This window comes from Castor canadensis, chromosome 1 (assembly GCF_047511655.1).
Source record: "Castor canadensis chromosome 1, mCasCan1.hap1v2, whole genome shotgun sequence".
NCBI lineage: Eukaryota > Metazoa > Chordata > Mammalia > Rodentia > Castoridae > Castor > Castor canadensis.
This window is the reverse complement of record NC_133386.1, coordinates 187,223,379-187,236,907: the sequence shown is the minus strand read 5'-3', so window position 1 is coordinate 187,236,907 and position 13,529 is coordinate 187,223,379.

Below are 13,529 nucleotides of genomic sequence, written 5' to 3'. Positions count from 1 at the left end.
ATCAGAGGCCTGGCACTACTGCAAGGCATGGGTAAGGTTGATCATGGCATTGAATTACAATCTTATAGAAGCAAGAAGCTCTGGTATGCACAGTAGGGTGATCATAGATAATAATCACATTTCAAAATGCTAGAAGAAAGTGATTGGAAAGTTTCACCATAAAGGCATTATAACAATTTTAGGAGATAATATCTTTGATTAAAATATTATTTAATGTATGGAACACCTTATATTTTTCCTTTACTAGTTAAAATAAATTAAAAAATAAAAACAGAAAAAGGATGAATTTTTTTTAATTGCATGTTTTCTTTTAAATCCTGCACCTACAATCTGTTTATGGGCTTGGTTTTTGGAAACTATTATCATACTCTGTTAGATTTTAAAATGTTTCCAAAGGAGTCAATCCATTAGATAAAGAGCCCAAAACAGGTGTAAGCAAGGATATGAAATCCTCATAACACCTCTGTATTGCTATTATGCAGTGATGGTGAGTACTTTAAATAACAATGAAATTCTTATCCCTGCGAGGAGGAAGACGGTTCTTCTGTAAAATCCCTGCTGCATTTCAGTGTCCATGTTTCTAGTATCATATTTCGCATGTCCAATTAATGTCAGCATCTAATTCACGGAGGCCAGGTGTGGGAGGCACATTGTGATAAGTACAAAAATATAAGCCAGTCCCACCCAATCAAGATGCAGATACCCAGTGTGAATAATGAGGTACCTCACAGAGCACACAGGAGATACATGGGTCTGAGTTGAGTGTCTGAACTGAGAGAGTGACTTGAAGCCAGAACTCAAATAGAGCAAAAGGCATTATCTCCTCTTCTCCTACTTTTTAACACATAACAGAAAACATGCCAGAGAAATTCTCTCTACAGGTAGCTCTGATGAGAGAAGGACAGGGTTTATCTGACAAGCCTAATGTTTTCTTTTCATTTAGTAAGGAAGAATATGAGATATTCCAGGGCATGTCCAAGGCCATGTCCATAATGAAGAATGGCTTCAGGAAGATTATATTGTGAGGACCATGTCTGCCCCACATGAGTGTATTCTCCTGGGGCACAAAGAGAACAAACTTGTTTTAAAGATTTCCCTGTCTCTTTTCACTATAGCTGGAAAACTGTCCCATTACTGAGGACTGCATTTGTTTCCTCAATGGGAGGTAGCAGGCCCACAAAGGACTTAGAAGATACAAGAAAGATTTTTTGAAGAAGACCCAGCAGTTCATTCTCCCTCTAATGTGTATCTTTATCTGGATCCCTTCTTGAATTGTTTAGGTTCTTGCCAAGTGTAAAGTGAGAACACACACAGCAAGAGGGAGCATAGAGAAGACAATTTCAGATGGTCTCATGAAAAACTAGATTTTGTATGTTTAATAAACAGCAGACCTTGTGGATTTGGGGATGGGTCATTTTGTATTCCTTTAAATTAGATACTTACTCCTCTCTAGTTCATTGGGTGTCACCAACAACGATGCTTTAATCTACTGCATTACAGCTCATATTCTACTTGTTGGGACTTTGTTCTTTACTTTTCTTCTTTTTCTCATTCTGGAATTTTCCCATTTACTACTTGCTTTCACTGCCTTTTCTCTGTTGAAGTCAGAGTTAAAAGATTCAAGAGTGAATGGAAAACAGTCTTTAACCAAGACACCCCAATTATGAAAAGAGCATAATCCAGCCCATGCATATAGGCTGCTTCCCAGACTTGAGATTCTTGCTGTGAAAGATAGGTTAAGTTATATGAAAGGTGTACAGACAAAGGAAAAGCACTGATGTGCATGCTTTTGTATTCAGATAATCTCAGAAGTGAACAGCAATGTTGTCAATCTCATGGACTGAGAAAAATAAAACTTGACTTCCTAGTCTCTAGACCTGATTGCTGTTTCTGTTTATAAGTGACATGGTTCATGGTATTTTGCTATGATTAACCAAATGAACTAAGAAAAGGGTAAAAAAAGTTTTACATTTTGAAGTATTTTGTTTGAGAAAAATAAAATATATTTTATTGGAAGGTAATTTGTGTTGAGAAAATGAAAATGTGTAATATTTTATTGCTTTCCTGTTCAAGTATCTTTTAGGAATGTTTTTATTTTTTAGGGTAATACAAGTGATGGGGTATTTTATTTATTTGTTTACTTATTTATTTTTATTTGTTTATTAATATGTGCTACATTGTTTGGGTTATTTCTCTCCCATGCCCCCAACTCTCTCCCACACCTTCTCCCTCCCATTCCTCCTCCTCTCACTTCCAGGCAGAACCTGTTCTGCCTTGTTTTCCAATTTCATTAAAAACAGTATGTAAACAATAATAAGAAAGACAGCATTTTTGTTAGTTTAACATAAGACTAGCTATACAGAGAGACCCCCAGCATTGCTTCTATGCACATGTGTATTACTACCCAAATTGATTAATCTTTTCCAGACCTCTTCACTGCTTCCTGGTCACCTTTCCATAGTGAGCTCTGTTGTTTTAAGGTTATTATATTAGCTCCTCTACAGTGGACACATAAACACTTTCAAGTTTTGGATTTCTTATCTTTCCCTGTTCTTCATGTATGTGTTCTCTCCTTAGTATGTTACCAATGTCATATAATATTAATGCATTTTTTTAAAGTCTAAAGTCCAGATATGAAGGAGAACATATGATTTTTGGCCTTCTGAGCCAGGGTAACTTCACTTAAGATGATGTTCTCCATTTCCATCCATTTACTTGTGAATGAAAAGATTTCATTCTTCATCATGGTTGGGTAAAATTCCATTCTGTACAAATACTACATTTTCTTAATCCATTCATCAGTAATGGGGCATCTTGGCTGTTTCCATAACTTGGCTATTGTGAGTAGTGCTGCAATAAACATGGGAATACAGGTACCTATGGAATAACCTGAGTCGCATTCCTTTGGATATATCTCTAGGAGTGGGATTGCTGCATCATATGGCAGATCGATGTTTAATTTTTTAAGAACCCTCCATTTTGTTTTCCAGACTGATTGTACTAGCTTGTGTTACCACCACCAGTGTATAAGGGTTCCTTTTGCCCACATTCTTGTGAACATTTGTTGTAGAAGGTGTTCTTGATGCTAGCCAATCTAACAGGGGTCAGGTGGAATCTTAGTGTGCTTTTGATATGCATTTCCTTTATGGCCAGGGATGGTGAGCATTTTTTCATGTGTTTTTTGGCCATTTGGATTTCTTCTATTGAAAAAATTCTGTTTAATTCAGTTGCCCATTTGTTTATTGGCTCATTGATTTTTTTGGGGGGTTAGTTTTTTAGCTCTATGTACATTCTGGTTATCAGTCCTTTGTGTGATGTATAGCAAGCAAATATTTTTAACCACTCTGTGAGTGGTCTCTTTAGCTTAGAGACCATTTCTTTTGTTGTTCAGAAGCTTTTTAATTTCATGCACTCCCATTTGTCCATCCTTTCTCTTAGTTGCTGATTTGCTGGGGTTTTATTGAGGAAGTCCTTGCCTATACCTATTGCTTGCAGAGTATTCCCTCCTCTTTTCTGAATTAATCAGAGTATCAGGTCTGATATTAATTAAGGTCCTTGATCCATTTTGAGTTGATATTAGTACAGAATGATAAACATAGATTTAATTTCACTTTCTGAAGGCAGATAACCACTTTTCCCAGCAATATTTGTTGAAGAGACTGTCTATTTCCATCATATGTTTTTGATGCCTCTGTCAAAAATAAGGTGGGCATAGCTGTGTGGATTCATATCCAGGTCTTCTATTCTGTTCCACTGGTCTTCATGTCTGTTTTTGTGCCAGTACCATGCTGTTTTTATTGCTATTGCTTTGTAATATAGTTTAAAGCTGTGTATTGTGATAACTCCAGCAGTGCTCTTTTTGCTGAGTATTGCCTTGGCTATTTGCAGGTCTCTCATGTTTCCAAATGAACTTTAGGAAAGATTTTTCAATCTCTGTGATAAAAGTCATTGGGATTTTGATGGGAATTGCATTGAACATGTAGATTGCTTTGGGGAGTATTGCCATTTTTACTATGTTGATTCTACCAATCCATGAGCATGGGAGATCTTTCCACTTTCTGTAGTCTTCCTCTACCTCTTTCTTCAGAGGTTCATAGTTCTCCTTGTAGAGGTCATTCACATACTTTGTTAAGTTTACTGCTAGGTATTTGATTTTTTTGAGGCTATTGTAAATGGAATTGTTTTCCTATATTCTTTCCCAATTTGTTCATTGTTGGTGTACAGAAAAGCTAATGATTTTTGTAAGTTGATTTTGTATCCTGTCACCTTGCTGTAGCTGTTTATGGTGTCTAGGAGTTTGTGGGTAGAGCTTTTGGGTCTTTGTGGTGTACGATAATGTTGTCTGCAAATACGGATATTTTGACAGCTTCTTTCCCTATTTTTATTCCTTTTATTTCTTCTTCTTGCCTTATTGCTCTAGCTAGGAATTCCAGAGCTTCCTTGAATAGTAGCAGAGACAGCGGGAATCCTTGCCTCATTCCTGATTTTAGAGGAAATGATTTCAGTTTTTCTCCATTAAGTATTATGTTGGCTATAAATTTGTCATATAGCAGCCTTTATAATATTGAGGTACATTCCTTCTATTCCTCATTTTCTTAGAGCTTTTATCATGAAGTGGTGTTGGATCTTATCAAAGGCTTTTTCTGGACCTATTGAGATGATGAAGTGGATTTTGTCTTTGATTCTATTAATGTGCTGTATTACATTTATAGATTTGTGTATGTTGAACCACCCCTGCATCCCAGGGATGAAGCCTACTTGGTCATGGTGAATGATCTTTCTGAGGTGTTGCTGGATTCAGTTCAATATTATTTTATTGAGGACTATTGCATTAATGTTAATGAATGTTAATGAGGATATTGGCCTATAGATCTCCTTTTTGGATGTGTCTTTGTCTGGTTTTAGGATGGGTGTAATTCTGGCATCATAGAATGAATTAGGCAGTGTTCTTTCCCTTTCTATATCCTGGAAAAGTTTATGGACAGTTGGTATTAGTTCTTCTTTCAAGGTACAATAGAATTCAACAGATAATCCATCAGACTTTTCTTTTCTTGGGAGACCCTTTATTGTTGCTTCAATTTTATTTTGTGTTATAGATCCATTTAGAAGGTTAATATACTCTTCATTCAATCGTGGATGGTCATAAGTATCTAAAAATTTGTCTATTTCTTTAACATTGTCAAATGTATTGGAATATAGGTTCTCAAAGTAGTCTCTGATAATTCCCTGGGTTTCCACAGTGTTTGCTGTTATCTCTCCTTTTGCATTTCTGATTTTATTGATTTGAGTTTTTTCTCTCCTCATTTTAGTCAGGTTTGCCAAGGATCTGTCAATATTGTTCATTTTTTCAAAGAATCAGCTTTTTGTTTCATTGATTCTTTTTATGGTTTTGTTTGTTTCTATTTTACTGATTTCAACCCTTATTTTTATTATTTCTCTCCTTCTTGTTTTGGGCTTTGCTTGTTCTTGTTTTTCTAGGACTTTGATATGTAGCATTACATCATTGATTTGAAGTCTTTCTGTCTTTTTCATATATGTACTCATTGCTATAAACTTTCCTCTTAGGACTGCCTTTGCAGTATCCCATAGGTTCTGGTAGGTCATGCTCTCATTTTCATTAACTTCCAGGATCCTTTTAATTTCTTCTTTTATTTCACTGATGAACCAATGATTATTGAGCAATGTGATAATTGTTTGCATATTTTCTGCTGTTGTTTTTGTTGTTGAATTCTAGTTTTAATGCATTGTGATCAGATAGAATGCAAGGGATTATTTCAAATTTCTTATATTTGCTGAGGCTTTCTTTGTGCTCTAATATATGGCCAATTTTGGAGAAAGTTCCATGGTCTGCTGAAAGAAAGTATATTGTACAGATGTTGGTTGAATGGACATCAGATAGGTCCATTCGATCTGTGGTATTATCTAGTTCTAGAATTTCTTCATTGATTTTTTTTGTTTGGATGACCTATCTATTGGTGATGGGGGATATTAAAGTCTCCCACTACCAATGGAGTCTATATGTGCTTTTAAGTCCTTTAAAGCATGTTTGATGAAATTGGGTGCACTGAGATTGGGTGCATCTATATGTTGATAATTGTTACTTCCTTTTGGTGTATTTTTCCTTTTATTAGTATGAAGTGTCCTTTACCTCATTTGATCAATGTAACTTTGAAGTTTACTTTGTCTGTGATAAGTATTGCTACTCCTGACTGTTTTTGTGGGCCTTTGGGTTGGTAAATCTTCTTCCAACTTTTCACCCTGAACCAGTGTTTGTTTCTGTCAATGACATGGGTCTCCTGTAAACAACAGATTGTTGGATCTTCCCTTTTAATCTAGTTTGCCAATTGGTTTCTTTTGATGGGGGAGTAGAGTCTGTTGAAATTCAGTTTTAATATTGATAGGTATGTAGTGATTCCTGTCATTTTTATTATTATGATTATTTAAAGGTTTGATTTTGTGCAACTACATCGACATTACTCTCTGATTCCCTGCCTTTTCTTCTCCTGTGGTTTGGTATTTCCTGTACTCTCATGGTTTTGTTTGTTTTCATTTTCTGTGTGCAGAATTCCTTGGACAATTTTTGTAGTGGTGGCTTGGTGGTCATATATTGTTTTAGTTTCTGCTTATCGTGAAAGATTTTTATTGCTCAATCCATTTTGAATGATTGTTTTGTTAGGTAGAGTATCCTAAGGTTGAAGTGTTTTTCATTCTGTATCCAGAGTACCTCACTCCATGTCCTTCTTGCTTTAAAGGTTTCCTTTGAGAAATCTGTGATTTTGATTCATTTGCCTTTATATGTTATTTGTTCTTCCTCTTTCTGCCTTCAGTATTCTTTCTTTATTCTCTGTGCTTGTTGTTTTAAGGATAATATGTTGTGGGGCAGTTCTATTATCATGAAGTCTGTTTGGTGTTCTGGAGGCTTCCTGTACCTGAATGGTCATAACTTTCTCTAGATTTGGGAAATTTTCTGTTATTATTTTATTGAATATATTAGAAATCCCTTTTGCTTGGACCTATTCTTCTTCAATGCCCATGATTCTCATGTTTGTGTTTTAATGATGTAGGTGGGTTCTTGCATATTCCTTTCATAGGTCTTGATTTATTTCACTAATAGTTCTTCAGTTTTTCCTTTAATTTTTATTTTATCGTCAATTTCTGAGATTCTATCTTCTGCTTGTTCTAGCCTGGTAGAGTGGCCTTCCACTTTGTTTTGTGTTTCTGTTTCATTATTTTTTTTAACGTTTTCCATCATAGGTCACTTCCTCTTTAATATTGTCTATTTTCATCTTTAATTCATTTATCCCTTTATTTATGGTGTTAGGGATTGCTGGATTTGGGGGTTGTGTAAATTTGGTATAGTAGGTTGGTCCGCAGGTGATGAGTGTGCAGTCTGGTGACAGATAATGGGAAGGAAAGGTGAGGGCTGGGAGAAGAGAGTAAGTGAGAAGGGGCAGAATGAGTTGTTGGTGTGGGGAGCAATGGATATCAGCACAGGAGAAGGAGGAAGAGTGAAAGGGATGAGAATAGGGATAAGAAGATGATAATGGTAATATTGATAGTATAGAAAAAGAAAGAAAAAAGATAATAGGAATAAAAATAAAAATAGAAAATCCACAATAAAAAAACAAAAAAATCAAAAACAAAGAAATCAACAGGAAAAAATGAGCAAACAAACAAACAAATAAAAATGAACAAAAACCGAAACAAAAAATGAAAAACACTTCAACAGGTTCAGGAACAATAGAATTTCAGTCTTACTTTAAGTTCTGGAGTTACTCCTTCAGCATCCAGTCCTAGTATTGGCATATGAGCAGAAGCTCTGAATTGGTCTCGTCAGGTGATTGTCTTGTGAGTAGTGTTTTGCTCTTCTGTCTACCAGTTGAATGGAAATTGTGAGGTGATCTAGATTTGCCACATCATGCAGAGTGGTCCTGGATAGTGATTTCCTCAGCTGATAACTGTGTTACCTTTCAGCTGCAACTACTTGGTCAGCTCTTCCCCCAGTGATGTGTGGTTGTGTAAGTTTGAAATCTGCCCTCAGTTTCAGGAGAGCAGCTCTATAGATCACTATTTATCCTGCTTTGGAAGTGGCTTTTTGCTCTGCTTATTTACTGGGCTTTCCAGGCTGGGGGCTTATTTCTTTGCCCTGCCCCTTTTCTCTGGGAGAGGTTCAGTGTTCCATCAGCCTCCCTTTGCTGTCAGTATTTTATGATGGTTCACCAATTGTTTTTCAATTTTGTGGGGCAGTTTGACTTTGGGTGCTGCTCACTGGGTCAGGAGATGATCTCTGTGATCCACTACCTGCCCTGCTTCAAAGAGTGGCTTATCTACCACCCAGTCTCAACCTTCCTGCCTTTCCAGCATTTGTTTACTGACAGTTCATGCTGAGATTAACCCTTCCCCCTCCCCTCTTCTCTGGTGCACTTTCTGCTTTCCCACCCCCTCTGCTTTTGTACTAGATTATAGTTTGCTATTTATTGTTCAGTTTTTTTGGGGGGGAGGTCAGTCTGCCCAGAAGCTGTGCTGCTTTATCCCAGGGATGGCTGGGGAAATTCCATGTGATGCATGGTGCTCATACCTATTTGGTCTGTAGAATATCTTGCAAGTAGGTTTGGAGACAGTGACAACAACTGTGGCTGTGGTGGCAGCCCTCAAGCTTTCTAAGTGTAACATGTTTTTGGGATGCCTTCCACTGGCTAGGGATTTGGGGTGTCAAAGTTTTGATTCTGATTGGTGCTTTACTTCTGACAAATGTGGCTCCAGCATCTCAGCAAGGTTTTCGGATTTGGAGTTCAGGCTATCTGCTTCTCTATCATAGTCACCATCTTGGATCATTTCCTCATTGTCATTTTAAAGTGAAGATTTCACATTTGCATGGTGTCTGGATGACTGTGGATAGGAGGCTTCACTTCTTCACCACATGACTCTCTCCATAGGGCAGCTTAAATATCCTAATGACATGGCAGCTGTTTTTCCCCCAGTATGAACAATCATTATCCACTTCTCACAATCCAAGTGATGTCCTGTGGTCTTGCAGTCAAAGAATTCACACAGCTGCTGAAGCTGTATATCCTTAGAAATGTCCCCCCAGCATGAGCATGGCAACTATGGTGATAATGCAGCATGCAAGATGAATCACCTTCCACTGTCACTCAACATTGGACAGGTCTCAAATATCTTTAATCATCTATTCAAGTCATTCTGTCCCAAGAACCCATCAAGCCAGTTTCTCACTGTTTACACTCTTCTTCACATAGACAGCCACATATTTTCTCCATTTACCTCTTTCCAATCTTCATCCAAATTTCATTTATCAATGAGATCATCCATAAGTCATTTACCCTAAACTTCCAATTTCCCTCACATGCTCCTTCTGTCATTATCACTCCTGCAATATATTGTAACTCTTTTGCATTGCTTGCTATCAGTCTTCAGCAGAATTTAAGCAAACACAAGGGATATTTGCTGATATCTTCAGTACTTTAGTCACTGCTAAAAAGTGTCCAGTATGTAGACAATGATAAAATATTTATTGAAAAAAAGAATAAATTTTATGTATATTTAGAGAAGAAAAATGTTCTTTCCATTTAAATATGTGAACTGAAAATATTCCTTACTTAGTTTGTTTTCTGGAGATATTTTTTAAAAGATAGAATTTTGGCAATTAAAACAAAGGTATTTAAAAAACATAGAACTATCTCCCATTCTCATGGATTGGTAGAATCAACATAGTAAAAATGGCTATACTCCCAAAAGCAATCTACATGTTTCATGCAATTCCCATCAAAATTCCAATGACATTCATTAAAGAGATTGAAAAATCTACCATTAAATTTATATGGAAACACAAGAGGCCACAAATAACCAAGGCAATACTAAGTCAAAAGAACAATGCTGGAGGTTTCATGATACCTGACTTCAAACTACATTACAAAGCAATAACAATAAGTATATCATGGTACTGGCACAAAAACATATATGAAGACCAGCGGAACAGAATAGAGGACCCAGATATGAAGCCACACAACTATAACCAACTTGTCTTTGACAAAAGCACTAAAAATATATGACGGAGAAAAGACAGCCTCTTCAACAAAAACTGCTGGGAAAACTGATTAGCAGTCTGCAAAAAACTGAAACTAGATCCACGTATATCACCCTATACCAATATTAACTCAAAATTGATCAAGGATCTTAATATCAGACCACAAACTCTAAAGTTGGTAAAGGAAAGAGCAGGAAATACTCTGGAATTAATAAGTATAGGAAGAACTTTCTCAATGGAACCCCAGCAGGACAGCAACTAAGAGAAAGCATAGATAAATGGTACTTCATAAAACTAAAAAGCTTCTACTCAACAAAAGATATGGTCTCTAAACTGCAGAGACCACCCACAGAGTGGGAGAAAATATTTGCCAACTACACATCAGACAAAGGACTGATAACCAGAATATATAGGGAATGTTAAAAACTAAATTCTCCCAAAACTAATGAACCAATAAAGAAATGGGCAAGTGAACTAAACAGAACTTTCTCAAAAAAAGAAATTCAAATGGCCAAAGAACACATGAAAAAATGCTCACCATCTCTAGCAATAAAGGAAATGCAAATTAAAACCACACTAAGATTCCACCTCACCCCTGTTAGAAATAGTCATCATTAGCAACACCAGTAACAACAGGTGTTGGCGAGGATGAGGAGAAAAAGGAACCCTCTTACACTGTTGGTGGGAATGTAAACTAGTACAACCATTCTGGAAAAAAATTTGGAGGCTACTTAAAAAGCTAAACATTGATCTGCCATATGATCCATCAATACCATTCTTGGGGATATACCCAAAAGAATGTGACACAGTTTACTCCAGAGGCACCTGCACAACCATGTTTATTGCAACACTATTCACAATAGCCAAGTTATGGAAACAGCCAAGATTCTCCACTATTGAGGAATGGATTAAGAAAATGTGGTATTTACACACAATGGAATTTTATGCAGCCATGAAGAAGAATGAAATTTTATCATTCTCAAGTATATGGATGGAATTGGAGAACATCATTCTGAGTGAGGTTAGCCTGGCCCAAAAGAACAAAAATCATATCTTCTCCCTCATATGTGGACATTAGAGCAAGGGCAAACACAACAAGGGGATTGGACTTTAATCACATGATAAAGTGAGAGCACACAAGGGAGGTATGAGGATAGGTAAGACACCTAAAAAAATAGCACTTGTTGCCCTCAAAGCAGAGAAATAAAGCAGATACCTTAAAAGCAATTGAGGCCAATAGGAGAAGGGGACCAGGAACTAGAGAAAAGGTTAGATCAAGAAGAATTAACCTAGAAGGTAACCGAGTCAACTCCCTGTATAGCTATCCTTATCTCAATTAGCAAAAACCCTTGGTCCTTCCTATTATTGCTTATACTCTCTCTTCAACAAAGTTAGAGATAAGGGCAAAATAGTTTCTGCTGGGTAGCAAGGGGGTTGGGGGGTGATGCAGGAGGTTGGGGGTAAGGGAGGGGATGGGGAGAAGGAGGGAGAAATTATTCAAACATTGTATGCAGATATGAATAAAATAAATATTTTAAAAAAGCATAGAAACTATGTCATGTAGTTGAAAAACTCTTTTAGATATTCATAAGTGATTTTCTGACCTTACTTAAAAGGAAAACAAGGTGTTATAAAAATAACAGATGCATATAAAGTCCTCTATACCATAACTAATTTATTACTTCTAGCAACATTAAGGACAATAGTTCAATTTTTAAAACTACTTTATATTTTAAAGTAGCTTTAGTCTCACAACCAAACAAAAGAGATTTGTCATAAAATACCTTCAACACAGTGTAGTATCTCCCATTCCTCTAGAATGACATATTTCGTATAATTAGTAAACCTAAATTGGCATATCATTTCACCCAAAGTATGTAGTTTACATTCCAGTTTATTATGCTGTAATGTATTGAATGGGTTTGTGAAAAAGTATGACCTGCATCTACCTTCATATTACCATAGAAATAAATTTTACTCTCTTAAAGTGATGAAGTGTGCTCTGGCAATTCATCACTTCTGTACATTTTCAAATATAAGCTAGTGTGTTTTTACTGTCACCAGAGTTTTCCCTTTTTCAGAATGTTGTACAGTTGGCATCGTATAGTATTTAGGCTTTTTGGATTGGTTTATTTTATCAATCATGTACATAAAATTTCACCATAATGTTTTATGACTTGATGGCTCAATTTTTTTTATTGCTGAGCAAAATTCCATTTTACAAATGTGTTATGGTTCATCCTTTCCCTTATAAAGGATCCCTTGATTTGTTCCACGTTTTGGTAATTATGAATAAATGTAGAATTAATTTGAGGTATGTAGTGGCATCTCATTATTTTTGTCTCCCTTTCCTTGGCTTTTAACCATCTTTATATTTTCTTATTTTGAAGTGTTCATTAAGGTTTGGTCCAATTTAGTCAGGTGGTTTGTTTCCTTATCTGATTTCTATGGGTTCTTTGTACATTTTGGAATACAAACCTTTGTCAGATCAGAGATATCTGACAAATCAGTGGGTTATGCTCTCATTTTCTGGCAATGTCTTTTTCAGAGCAAATGTTTTAAATTTTAACTAAATACAGCTTTTCACTTTCTGTTCTAGATCTTTGATTTAGTTTTGTATCTAAAAAGAGATTTTCAATCTTTTGATTATCTATATTTTCTCCTTTCATTCACTGGAAGCACGTCATAGTTTTGTTTCACATTAAGGTCTAGAATTCATTTGAGTGTAATTTTGTGAAAGGTATTAGGTTAGTCTAAATTCATTTATGTTCACAAATGAACATCCAGACCATTTGGTGAAAATAATATCACTCTTGCTTCTTTGTCCAAGATGGATTGACTACATTTTGGCAATGTATTCCTGGACTTGGTTCTGTCTTAAAGTCAATAAGTGTCTGTCTTTCATCTTTACTCTAGTTTAGTAAAAGAATTCCAATAAGGCAAATCATGAACAATGACATAATTTGATGAAAATATCAATTCTAACAAAATAAGTGTAATTTTTTTGTGATTTGACATTTGGGTACAGGATAGTGTTTTCTAGTCATTCAATCACAGACTCACTTTTTAAATGTTTTTCTAAGCTAATGTTTACTGAGGAAGAACAGCAAAAACTGGTTTATGTCAATGATAAAGCATGCACTTAGCATACACGCAGACTTGAGTTCAATTCTCACCTACCCAACCAAAAAAGGAAAGAAGGAAGGAGAGAAGTATGTTGTATTTTTCTTAAATTTCGTATTTTTTTCTATACTTTTCTGAGAAAATGAAGTGTTTGAGAATATCTTAATTCAATTAGTATTAGTTCAAGATTTTATTAGTACATGTTTATATGTTGAATGTTATGGTGTGCAGGAGAAATAACCAATAAAGATCCATAGACTAAAGCTGGATGTGGTGGTGTGGACCTGTCAATTCATCTCTGCCATAAGCATTAGTAGGAGTATCATACTTATACTCCACCAGACTCTATCCCAAAAAAATG